Raw genomic sequence first — 13,188 nt, 5'->3', positions numbered from 1 at the left:
AGTACTTGGAGCTAAGAGAGATGCTAAGCAAGGTCCCAGGATTGCCGCCCCCACTCGAGAAAGCAGCACCTGATAGCAATGCCGACTCACCATTCGTGGACACCATATCCATCACAGCCATGCCAAAGGGATTCACAAATCTAAATATGCCTCCCTTTGACAGCACAACAGATCCCTTTGATAATATTAGCCAGTACAAGCAGAAGATGATGACAGTAACAGCCGTAGGGCATGTCAAGGAGGCTTGCATGTGTAAAGGATTTGGATCCACCTTAACATGGTCGGCACTTCGATGGTTTGTAAGCCTGCACAATAGGTCGATATCCACATTTGCTGAATTAGTAAACGCGTTCACCCAACAGTTCGCAAGCAGCAGGAAGCCGCAAAAGCATGCGGGAGATCTGTACAGAATCGTCCAGGGGGCATGAGAGACCATTGGAGAATACAATACTAGATTCAACAATGAGAAGGTAGCAGTACGAGAGTGCGACGTTTCGACAGCAGTAGAAGCCTTCAGAAGAGGCCTCCACCATGACTCCGACCTACACAAGCAGCTGACTATGCATCCCTGCCATAGTTTTGAGGCAGTACAAGAAAAGGCAGCTGCTGCAATCAGACTGGAAGAAGACATCCTAGCCAGAGCTAGCCTACCTAATACACCAAGTGTTTCTAGTACCTCAGTCATGGAGAAATCAAGAAGAAAGCAAACCACCAGCAATAAGGATGAGAGATATAGGCCATATGGAAGGGGAGTCAACAGAATCGAAGAAAATCAGCAACTCCTCACTCTGGCAGAATACGGATTCACTACAGGTATCGGAGGAATCCTGAAGGCACTCAAGGAAATGGGAGATAAAGTAAGGTGGCCCAAGCCACCAGTAGAAGGGCAGGCATGGCAGAAAGATAGCAAGAGGAAGTGTGAATTCCACCGCGACATCGGGCACAACACTGAAGACTGTTACACACTACGAAGAGAGATCAAGCGCATGTACGAACAAGGAGAACTGAGCCACCTATTACCACGTGGGGGCAAGCAGCAAGATAAGGTGGGCTCCGCGAAGCCTACAAATCCACCCACATGCACCAAGATCATAAACGTGATAATAGGCGGCTCAGATATAAGTGGACTAACATAATCGACAGCCAAGAGGCATGCCACCAAAGATTAGAGGAGATAGACCAAAGAAATTCTTGCACTTTCTCACGTGATCTCGCAAAGAAGACCTTCGATGAGGGAGATACGTATGACGAACGGGAACATCATGATGCACTCATTATCACCTTGTCAATGGCTAACTGCACAGTTAGAAATGCCTTGGTAGACACAGGCAGCTCGGTCAATCTGATTATGCTGAAAACCATAGAAAACATGAGATTCAGCGAGAAGGATTTGCAGAAGAAGACTATCCTACTAGTAGGCTTCAGCGGAGAGACAGCCAACTCACTGGGCGAGATAGTTATCCCTACCTATGTGGGAGGAGTCAATAAGCAGATCAGATACCTGGTCATAGATTGACCCTCTACCTACAATGTCATCCTGAGAAGACCGTGGCTACACCAGATGAAAGCAGACCCTTTAACGTATCACCAATGCATAAAATTTCCCACACCATGGGGAGTAGAGAGAATAAGAGGAGATCAGGAGGAAGCTAGAGGCTGCTACAAGAAGGCACTAAAGTGCACTGCCAGCCCTCCCGCATAGCAATTACAGAAACAGCCTGTCCAGGATAAATACATCGAGCCCCCAGCAGAAGAGCTGGATCAAATTAACCTGGACAAGCTGCACCCAGAAAGAACTGTGCTAATTAGAGCTGGATGCACAGGAAGCTTAAGACAGCAATAAATCAAATTTCTGCAAGATAACATGGATTGTTTCGCATGGTCACATGACGACATGATAGGGATAGATCCGTCCATCATAACGCATAAGCTCAGTGTGGACCCAAAGTGTAAGCCCGTCCAACAGAGAAGAAGAAAGTTTGCAGCAGAAAGAAACAAGGTGATCAACCAGGAGGTAGATAGCCTCCTGGCAGCAAATAAAATTAAAGAAGTAAAGTATCCAGAGTGGTTGTCTAACGTAGTAGTGGTGCCTAAGAAGAATGGAAAGTGGAGAGTATGCGTGGACTTCACCGACCTCAACAAAGCATGCCCTAAAGATCCCTTCCCGCTGCCTCATATTGATGCAATGGTGGATGCGACAGCTGGGCACGAAATGTTGACATTCCTGGACGCATGGAGTGCGTAGAACCTGATCAAGATGGATCCTGCAGATCAAGAGAAAACGGCATTCATGTCTGAAAGAGGAATATACTGTTACAATGTCATGCCCTTTGGCCTAAAGAATGCAGGTTCCACATACCAAAGGCTGGTCAACCGCATGTTTAAAGAACAAATAGGAAGAACTATGGAGGTGTATATTAATGACATGGTGGTAAAGTTAGAAAAAACCAAAGATCATATGCGGCACCTATCAGAAACATTTAGCACCCCGATGGAGTACAAAATGAAGCTAAACCCATCTAAATGTACCTTCGGGGTATCCTATGGCAAATTCTTAGGCTACATTCTAACTCAAAGAGGGATAGAAGCCAGCATCGAGCAGATCAAAGCCGTCTTACAATTGGAGTCACCTGAAAAGCCTAAAGATGTTCAAAGACTAGCTGGCAAGGTTGCAGCCCTGAGCATGTTCATCTCAAGATCCTCAGATAAGTGCAGGCTATTTTACGACATACTAAGAAAGAGCCAGAAATTTGAGTGGACCGCGTATCACGAGCAAGCATTCATAGAGCTGAAACACTACCTCAGTAGCCCACCGCTGCTATCAAAACCGGAACCAGGAGAACCATTATTCCTATACCTGGCCGTCATACAGGTGGCAGTAAGCGCTGTCCTAGTCAGAGAGCAGGAAAAGGAGCAGAAGCCAGTATACTACGTAAGCAAGTCTGTGCTGCCGGCAGAGACCAGGTACACATCTCTTGAAAAATTAGTACTAGCATTCGTAGTAGCATCTTACAAGCTGCGCCCCTATTTTGAGTCCCACACCATACATGTTGTGACCAACTACCCGCTGAAATCTATCATGAGGAAACCGGAACTGTCAGGCAGAATGTCAAAGTGGTCTGTACACCTCAGTGGGTACGATATCCAGTACGACCCTAGAACAGCGATCAAATCGCAAACACTGGCAGACTTTGTGTCAGACTTCAGCCCAGCCATCCAAAATCTGGCAGACGAGGAAATCCTCATCCTGGAGGGGAACAAGGAGACAGAAGTCTGGCAGATGCATATTGACGGAGCCTCCAACCAAAGGGGGGCAGGTGTAGGGTTGATAGCACAAGCGGTAAGATGTGAATTCAAGGCAACAAATAATGAAACAGAGTACAAGGCCTTAATATTAGGAATGAAGCTAGCTCTGGAATTAGGAGTCAGGCACCTGCACATATCCAGTGACTCTCTACTAATAGTCAACCACGTAAATGACTAGTTTATAGCCAGAGATTCAAAAATGGTTGCATACCTAAAAGTAGCAAGGGAGTTAAAGCAAAAATTCGAAACTTGCAAGCTTAAACAGATCCCTGAGATCAGAACGTGGAAGCAGATGCCTTAGAAACCCTAGGGGCAACATTCAAACCAACAGAACTATCCAACATTCCCATAGCGCACATGCTAAAGCCTTCTATATAGAAGGAAGACGAAATAGATAGAGGAGAACTAGAGGATCCACAGAACGAAGAGGGAGTCCAGGTAGCTACAAAGGTAGGTGGGGACTCTCAGCCAGCCGATCAACCACCTGACCAAACAACCGAACAGGCAGATGACTGGGATTGGCGCACACCCTACCTAGACCGGCTGCGTCATAGCAAGCTGCCAAATGACAAGAAGGAAGTGAGGGCTTTCAGAGTAAAAGCCTCCGGGTTCATACTTATTGACGATATACTATTCAGGAAGTCACTGGCAGGCCCCTACTTACGATGCCAGGACAAGGAGGAGGCGCAGACTGTGTTACATGCTCTCTACAGTGGCGAATGTGTAAACCATGCATGGGGCAGGAGTCTGGAAAATGAAGCTCTCAGGCAGGGATACTTCTGGCCCACAATGAAGGCAGATGCAGCAGAATATGCACGGAAGTGTGACGCCTGCCAGCGCTCAACACCAATGATCCATCAGCCAGTAGAACCCTTGTACCCTATCATTTCTCCCTGGCCATTCATGGCATGGGGCATGGATATAGTAGGGCCTCTGCCAAGAGCCACAGGAAACAGGACATGGATGCTGGCAATGATAGGTTACTTCTCCAAGTGGATAGAGGCAGAAGCATTCACAGAAGTAAAGGACAAACAAGTCATTTCGTTTATAAAACGAAACATCATTTGCAGGTTTGGTATCCCATCAGAAATCATATGTGACAATGGCTCACAATTCATCTCCAACGATACCGAGGGATACTGTGCCAGGTGGAACATCACCCTGAAAAAGTCAGCACCCAGGACTCCAAAGTCCAACGGGTAAGCTGAGTCCAGCAACAAAATCATCATGGACAACCTTAGAAGGAGGTTACAGGAGTTAGGAGTTAGGAGGAAAGTGGGCAGATGAATTGCCACTGGTATTGTGGTCAAATAGAACAACGCCAAAGATAGCAACAGGTCAAACACCCTTCATTCTGGTGTTTGGCGCGGAAGCAGTCATTCCATCAGAAGTTCTAGTTCCCACTCACAGGTATGGATGTATGACAGGGGAACTGAACAGTGCAGAGATGGTCAGAAGCCTTGATACAGTAGATGAGCTGCGAGCAAGTGCAAAAATACGTCTGGCTGCCTACAAGCAGTCAGTGGCCAGGAGTTACAACAAGAATGTGAAAGTCAGGCTCCTGGAGGTAGGAGACCTGGTTCCCCGAGAGGTGTTTCAAAACACCAAGAATCGAAAGGCAGGCAAATTCGCCTACAAATGGGAAGGACCATACCAGGTAGAAGGAGTTGTTGGCCATGGTGCATACAGACTGATGACTATGGACGGTCAAATCATACAACGCCCATGGAACATACTTCACCTGAAGAGATATTACTTTTAATAATAAGTAGATTTTAGCCTTCAGAATGATGTACTACGAAAAGCAAAATCATTTTGAAATAAAAATCCGGGGGTAGGCATACCGCCAATTTCATTCCTATTTTTGGTGTCTCTAAGTGTTTCAATCTTTAAACTGCTATTAGATGGTGTGGTCTGGCAGCGTCCTGGGACCACAATTGCTGTCGTACCCCATGAGAGGCGTCAGGTACTTCACATCATTTTAATAGATTTTCCTATTTTCAGGCTTCTCTAAGTACATCACTCTGAATCCTAGTGTCTATGGTACGTTGAAAGGATGTCTAGCAGGACTGTCAACTGCCAACGCGGGGTGACAAGGCACATGGCACCCCAACATGCCTAACCTATTTTCTCCATCAGGAGCACCCTCACCAGGCGGACTGTGGAACATACGAAAGGGAGCCTGGTTGACAGCTAAACACGCTTACCCAGCTACCCCTAATACCACCCCATGGACGTAGCTCGCACTAATCGCAATTAATCAGGGCCCCAGCATGCATGCACACACACATGGAACGTAGGGATCTCTGCGCTACCAGAATCCTGCAGCGTCCCATTGGTCCTAGAAAGACGATAAACTTGCCTAAGTTACGCCCCTGTTGGCTTTAAACGTGATGAACACACCTTGCGTCATGAACAAGGTTAAGTAGTCCAAAATTGCGGCATACGCCTAAATCAGTCGTCAGACTGACACGGCAGCTAGCTGAGTCGGGGTCAACCTTTTCTGGCTGACACGACTGGTCTAAATCAACCTCTCAAGTTGACACGGCCACCACACCTTACATTGTGGCATACGCCTAAATCACTCAGCAGACTGAAACGGCAGCTAGCTGAGTCAGAAAGTCAGTCTCTTCAGGATGACAAGACTCGCCTAAATCGGCCAGCAGACTGACACGGCAACCTCCTAAACTAAAGAAACCTAAGAAACAAGCTAAAACTTGCCAAAAATTAAGGCAAGGGGCATTCCAAAACATAACCAAAATACGGCCCCTGAGTTTAACCGCCACCTTGGCGGAGCTACCAGAAAAAGTTTAAAAACATACAAGTCTGCCACCACTGGGCCAGACAAAAAAAAAAGTTCATTGATATAAAAAAAAAACAACTTAATTATCGGTCACATTAATGACCTCCACTTCCGGCGCCTCCTCTGCCTGCTGACCCTCTGTTTCAGGTACCGCACCAGCTTGCACACCCTCAGTTGCCATAGCTTCCTGAGCCACGTCAGCAGCATCCTGAGGCATTCTAGCAAGTGCAGGAGAATTCACCTCCCCAACTTCAGGCATCGGCGCACTCAGATCAGGTGGGGTGGGGTAGAGCATCTCCAGCTGTCTCTCCTCCTCCTATATAGCTTGCTGGGTGGGAGCCTCCTCAAGAGCAGCATGCATCCCGCTGATTTTCCCCCGCCAGGTAGCATACACAACAACATTGGTGTCCAGGGAGATCAGCTCGCTGATCTTCTCATCAGAACGCTTGAGGGAATCACAGAAGGTGTTGCACACCTCTTGAGTGCGTGCCAGCTGATCATCCCCTTCCTTCAGCTTCTTCTTGGCAACATCAAGCTCAGCCTTTAGTTCCACCACGCGTTCCTTCAGATCAGATCGCTGCTGCGCCAAGTCGGCAACTGTCCCCTTCAGCTCTTGGTTTTTGTCGTTGGTGGCACGACTGGTGGTCTGCACTACGTTGATCATCTTCCTGTTGTAAAGTGCAGAAAAAATCAATAATCAGCAAGAAGGATTAAAAAAAAAAAGGATATATTTTGGAACAGGTAGAAGACGAAGATCACTTACCATAAAGCCGTTGTGTACATCGTTCTCAGCCATCTCCTCTGGAGAAAATTCCGAGAAAGCCTCTTTCAGAGGAGGGAAGAGCAGCTGGTCGATCTCTGGCCAGTAGGGCACTTTATCAACATTCCCAAAACCTTCTGGGAAGTGTGCAATAGTGCCTCCGCTAGCTGAAGCACGAGGACTGACAGGAGGAGTTGGGGGATGGCGAGACAATGGATCAACCTCCAAGGGCTCAGGCCCAGCAGAACTGGAATGCGTAAGAGGGGTCTGGAAAGAGGCAGCAGGAGCACTCCTCTTGGAGGCGGATGCCACGTCAGGACTGGCAGTAGATCTCTTTCTTTTTGCACTTTGAAGGATGACTTCCAGAGAATCAACTTTTGAACCTGCAAGTAGACATCATCTCAGGCGTCAGGACAATTAAAGCATTAGTAAAAGCTGCATGCAAACTGAAACAACTGTAGGAAGCTTACCAGAAGACATGCTGTGAGCTGATTGGAGAGGGTTGGAGGAGGTAGCAGGTGAGAAACCAGGAAGCAGGTCAGGAAACTTTCTCTCGGATTCAGAGATATAGAAGAACTTGCTGCGGGCAGGGATCTGGGCACCAATGCGAGTGAGATCGTAGGGACATGCACGAGGGCGATGAAGTAAGCTAGTAAGCAGCGAGATAAATAAATCAGGTGACAGGGAGGCTACTTACTCGAAGTTATGACCCATTTCTCGAATATGTAATCGGCAGGCGGCTGGATGGAGTCCTCTATCATGAAGAAGAAGTCCTCAAACCATTTCTCATCTCGGGATTTGGACACATGCCTGAAGGGAGCCTCTCTACGGCCCCGGAATGAGAATTGACCCCTACCCAGGGACCCGATGTTGTACATGTGGGCTAGATCACCCAGGGAGAGGGAGTTGCCGGTGCTTGGACCAGCAGCCAAGGAGTAAAGGAGAACCCTCCAGACAGTGGCAGAAATTTGTGCCATGGCAAAATTATTTGTAAAGATGAAGTCTTGGATGAGTTTGGGAAAAGGGAAACGGAGGCCATATCTAAACGGGTACAGATAAAAACAAACCCATCCTGGACGAAGGGCATCGGCTTTCTGACCCGGTTCAGGGATGGCAATATCCACCCCATCACCAAAACCAAGCAAGCCCTTGATCATGGGAATGTCAGCAGGAGTCAAGACGGAGTCACAGTCATGGGGGTAATTGAAGAGCCCCCGGGAAGGGAAGATTTGGTCAGGATTACGGTCCGTGGGGGTGGAAGTTGATGAGGAGTGTCGGGTTTTGCCCATTGTGAAGAAAGAGAAAATGGAAATTAAGAAGAAAAGAGGAGGGAAATACCTGGTGGAAGGGACGATGGAGGATGAAATAGTGGAGTCAGCAAGGTGAGAGAAAAGGGAAGTTAAGGGTTTTAGAAGAGAAAGGGGGGAGTTTTTATGAAAAGTAATTAATGGAAGTGGGGGTGGAGGTTGAGGTTATAAAGGAAGAGAGAGGGAGTATTGATACGGTTGTTTCTGTACCAAAAATAATACCTAAATACAACTAACAGAAGCTAGCAGCAAGTAGGGTCGATCTCCACAGGGAGGCAAGGTATCGATCCGTAGTCCGTCTATCTATGTCACGATTGGGGAGTTTTAGTTTGATTTTCTAAACTAAAGAAGGGTTAAGAGAAGAGCAGAAAAGAAAAAGCAATAAAAGACTGAGAATGCAAGTAAGATGATCAAAAGATAGAGAACATGTCAGGATTTCGGTTCACCATGGTAGTCTATCGACTCAGCTGCAAATAGCCTAGACAATCTACTGTGAGAAGGATACAAGAAAGGTCCTTCCGGTCCACTTTCTATCCTAGATTTCCACTAACTTAACTTCTGTCCTCATTATGGTAGTCTACTGTTCATAGCAAGTCTATTCATTCCAATCTTCTGATCCAGGAACGAAGTTAACCAAATTTAAATAATTTAGAAGCATGCATTCAACTAAATTGGTGATACAGTTATATTGCCATGGGGATAGATTCTCACAAATAAATTGTCTAGCCTATTTGCTACATCGTCACAATCCTACCATGGATTCCCTAGTCCTATCATAAAAGAAATTAGCTACTCATATCGCTAGTGGTGTCAACAATAACAATAATGAATAAACTAACTAGAGACATGATGCAACAACAGAAATTAAGCATAAACTGAGATTAGGGCAAAATAATTAAGACAAATAAGCAAGGATTAAAGCAAGAAAGTAATGAGATTAAGATTAAGAGGAGAAAAGAGATTACAATCACAAGCGATTCCGGCGTAAAGAACAACCAAAATCCAAGCCAAGAGATCAAAGAGTAAAAGTTACAGTGGAATGTTTAAGGGAGAGATTAAGAGAGTAAGTGGCGTTCCAAGATGAGTAAAAAATATCCTTATTAACCTAATTATGAAAGCTTAAATAGGAAAACAAAAGTCTATCACGAAATTAAGCCCAACACGGGTTAATTAATCCCGCGTAACATCAAAAGCACTCGATCGAGTAACTTTATATCACTCGATCGAACAAAATTAAGCTCAAACCACTCGATCGAGTAGAAAATCTACTCGATCGAGTAACCCCTAAAATACAACTACTCGATCGAGTAGAAAAAGGAGTCGATCGAACACAATTGTACTCGATCGAGTACTTTCCAGCGCACAATTCCTACTTCGCGCACTGAACTTTAAACGGCTGTCATTTCTTCGTTACTTGGGCAAACAGGGCGAATCGGGTGGTGTTGGAAAGCTAAGAAGATAAGATTTCATCTCCGATTAGAATCACCTGAAAATCAGTTGTAGAACTCGAGATATGGCTCTTCAAATTAGGCACTAGCAATTTGAAGTTCTTCCTTTACTCGCCTAGCTAACTTACTTCTTTGCGCATCTCAAAATAGTAGTCTTGATGTGACCATAATTGGCGCATATTTAGCCCCCGAATTACCATTGTTTCCATGCTTTTTAGTGCCTATTTGGGTCATTTCTTATCTTTAGTTCTTTGTTTTGCATATTCTTTGAGATTTTGATCCCTTGGTAGGAAAGGAGTAAGAATCTTGCATTTTCATGGCAAAACGAGGCTAAATTGATTGTATTCAATGACCAAGCATCAAGGAGAGACAAGACTAGAAGGCCTTTGTACATATCATAGTAGAAGAACAATGTTGAGAAAAGAATCCTTAAGTCCCCGAGGAAATCCCCAAGGAATTTATGAAGAAAAGGGAAGAAAAGAAGAAGAATTGACGCTGAACTACAATCCGAACGGATTGTACCAAATCCGCCCGTCCATCCAGCCCAATCCGAGCGTCCCACCTTGGAATCCGCTCGGATTCCCCCTCACAAATCCGAGCGTCTTGCCCAAAGATCCGCTCGGATTCCTTAGTCCAGATCCGGCCGTCCCGACTCCAATCCGCACGGATTTCAGAACAGCACGATTTTCATTCTTCAAGCTACGAAAAGAGAAGCCCTTCTCTCAGAAAATACCGGATTCTCCTTGCTCAACTTAAAAAGTGTAATTACTAGTTTAGCCCTTAGTTAACCCTAATGCATCCTCCCTAATTTTTACTATAAATACCCCATTAGTCTAATTAGAGGAGCATGTTCTTCTTATCAATAATTAGTGTAGTTAATATCAATCAAAATCTCTCTTCAATATTGTAATCAAGTATTAATCAAGTTTTAATCCAAGTTTTAGTTCTTTAATCTCTCTCTTGTTCTTCCTTTATTTTGGGTAATTGAAGATTATTTGGGTTATTATTGGGAGATTGACAACCTCTCAATCTAGGATTCAAGTACTTCTATTATTCTTGCTTTATTATTGGAATCATTAGTAGGTATAATCTCTTCATCCCTTTTTAATTATTGTTAATTACTTTCATTTATTCATCATGTTTCATTATGTTAGTATGATTGACAACCTTTCTAGCATGATCAACATGATAATGATTGAGTAGTCTCTTAGCTAGGGTTTAATGGGTGATTAGGGGAAACCAACATGGGGGATGATTCATGCTTAAATCAATATGCTTTCATATCTTATTTGCTTGCTTGTTTTGATCTTAATACATGCACATGTTATATTTGATGAAATGCTAAGCCTATGAATCCTTGGATTTACTATCATCTTCTATCCTTTCAACTTGACTTGTAAGACATAACCCAACTCGAGTCTTGTTAGACCATGCATGTGTTGAGTAGGAAAGATTAAGTCGACTTGTAGGTGTTGTACAATCTGATCGATTCGGCTCGGGACCCAAACTTTCCTAGGATTGTAAGATATAACCCAACTCAATCCATCACAACAATAATTGCTTGCTTATAATTTGAGAACATGTTTGTATGATCATATCCCATGATTCCCCTATGAACCCATGACACCCTAGTGCCTTTAATCAATTGTTTACACCCCTTATTTTATTCATCTTGCTAGTTTATTTTCATTGCTATTTTAGTTTAGTAACCTTCTACATCAACCCAATTTGTGACACCCCCTAGACACTACTAGTTACAATAGAATTCTCATTTCAATACCCGTCCCTTGGGATCCGACCTTTACTTGCCTCTTTACTAATTGTAGAGTTGTTTGTGAAGTATAAATTGTGTTTTGTATCGACCATTGACCAACGACCACATATGCTTAATTGTGAACACGAAATGGCCTCGATCAAAAATGGCGCCGTTGCCGGGGACGGTGTTTAATTGATTTAAGATTTCTTTTATTGTTATTAGTTGTGTCTTTTTCACCTTGGGGAAGTAAAACTCCTCAAGGCTTGTTCTAATTGTTTTCGAGTTGTTTGATATTTTGCATGTCTAGAAGGTTACAAAGAGATTTGTTACCTTTTGACCGTGAAATCGAAAGAACTTTGACGAATAATAGGAGACTTGTTAGGAGGAATTTTGGAGGTGTTGGTGAAGTTGTTCAACCCACTAGTGAGTTTGTCAATCCTTTCGCAATAGAAGGAGAAGAGAACCCATTAAACAATACCACACAAAATCCACCTACAATGCCTAAATTCTCGTCACACTCTATACCCACCGAGGAGAATCTACCAAATGGTACTCCTACACCGCAACATCTAACCGGTAATTTTATTGCCAAGTCCGCCTTCATCGAACTAGTTGAGAGGAGCCAATTCGGGGGAATGCCTAGTGAGGACCCTCATTCTCATATGGAAACCTTTTGCGATTATTGTGATGCTATCTCTCAAACGGGCGTGACTCAAGACCAAATAAGATGGGTCTTATTTCCTTTTTCGTTAATCGGCACCGCAAAGCAATGGTTGAAGGGCCTTGATAAGGCCACCCTTGGAATAGATTCTTGGAAGAAGTTAGCTCTAGCTTTCTACAAAAAATTCTACCCACCGGAAAAGACTAACATGCTAAGAGCTCAAATTACGGGTTTTAAGCAAAGGGATGAAGAATCTTTGTATGAAGCTTGGGAGCGGTTCAAAGGTATTTGTCGCTCATGTCCTCACCATGGACTTAGCGAATGGTTTTTAGTGCAACAATTTTGGAATGGTTTATATGAAGATTCTAGGAACATTCTCAATATGGGATCAAATGGAATGTTCACCGAAGTTGATGACAATCAAACATGGAACAAGATTGAGGAAATGGCGGTCCATAATTCAAAATATAGTAGGCCTCGCAAGGCTACTAGAGGAGGAAAGCATGAAGTGGACTCCGTTACTCAATTGGGTACTCAACTTAGTGCTCACATTGACACAATCAACTTGAAGTTTGAACAAGCTATGGCTAGACTTGAGGAAAACTCAAAATCATCAAAGCATCATGTCAATGCCATGACGGCATCCTCATCAATCCCAAGTGGGATATGTGAGAATTGTGGAACTTTGGGTCATGACCCAAGTGAATGTAGGGGAACAAATGAACAAGTTAATGCTTTCCAAGCTTACAAAAGTGGTACCCCTTATTCAAATTTTTACAATGAAAACACCAAGTTCCATCCAAATCTCTCATACAAAAGCCAAAATGTTCAAAACCCTCAAACAACATACACTCCACCACCCATGAGAAATCAAAATCAAAGACCCTTTTACAATCAAAACCAAGGTTACCAAAATCAAAATCCATACAATCACCAAAATGACCAAGGTTTTGATGTCCAAAAAGCGGTCCTCCAAATGCAAAAGAATCAACAAGAATTTTTCACCCAAATGCAAAAAGATAGCCAAGCAAAGGACACCACCATCAACAACATTCTAGCTCACACCAAGATGTTGGAAACACAATTGACTCAACTAGCATCTTCAAGCTCACAAATACAAAAGGGGCAATTACCACCTCAAAGTAAT

The 13,188-nt window shown here is 44.1% G+C and overlaps 1 non-coding gene across 1 annotated transcript; it reads right to left on the bottom strand.

The window, feature by feature from the left end:
* Positions 1-12,249: 12,249 nt before the first annotated feature.
* Positions 12,250-12,356, bottom strand: LOC141616394 (small nucleolar RNA R71). The gene has a single exon (XR_012530744.1). It is a non-coding gene; the product is annotated as a small nucleolar RNA R71 (small nucleolar RNA).
* Between the last annotated feature and the right edge of the window lie 832 nt (positions 12,357-13,188).

This window comes from Silene latifolia, chromosome 11 (genome assembly GCF_048544455.1).
Source record: "Silene latifolia isolate original U9 population chromosome 11, ASM4854445v1, whole genome shotgun sequence".
Lineage (NCBI taxonomy): Eukaryota > Viridiplantae > Streptophyta > Magnoliopsida > Caryophyllales > Caryophyllaceae > Silene > Silene latifolia.
This window is presented reverse-complemented; position numbering and strand designations above follow the sequence as displayed.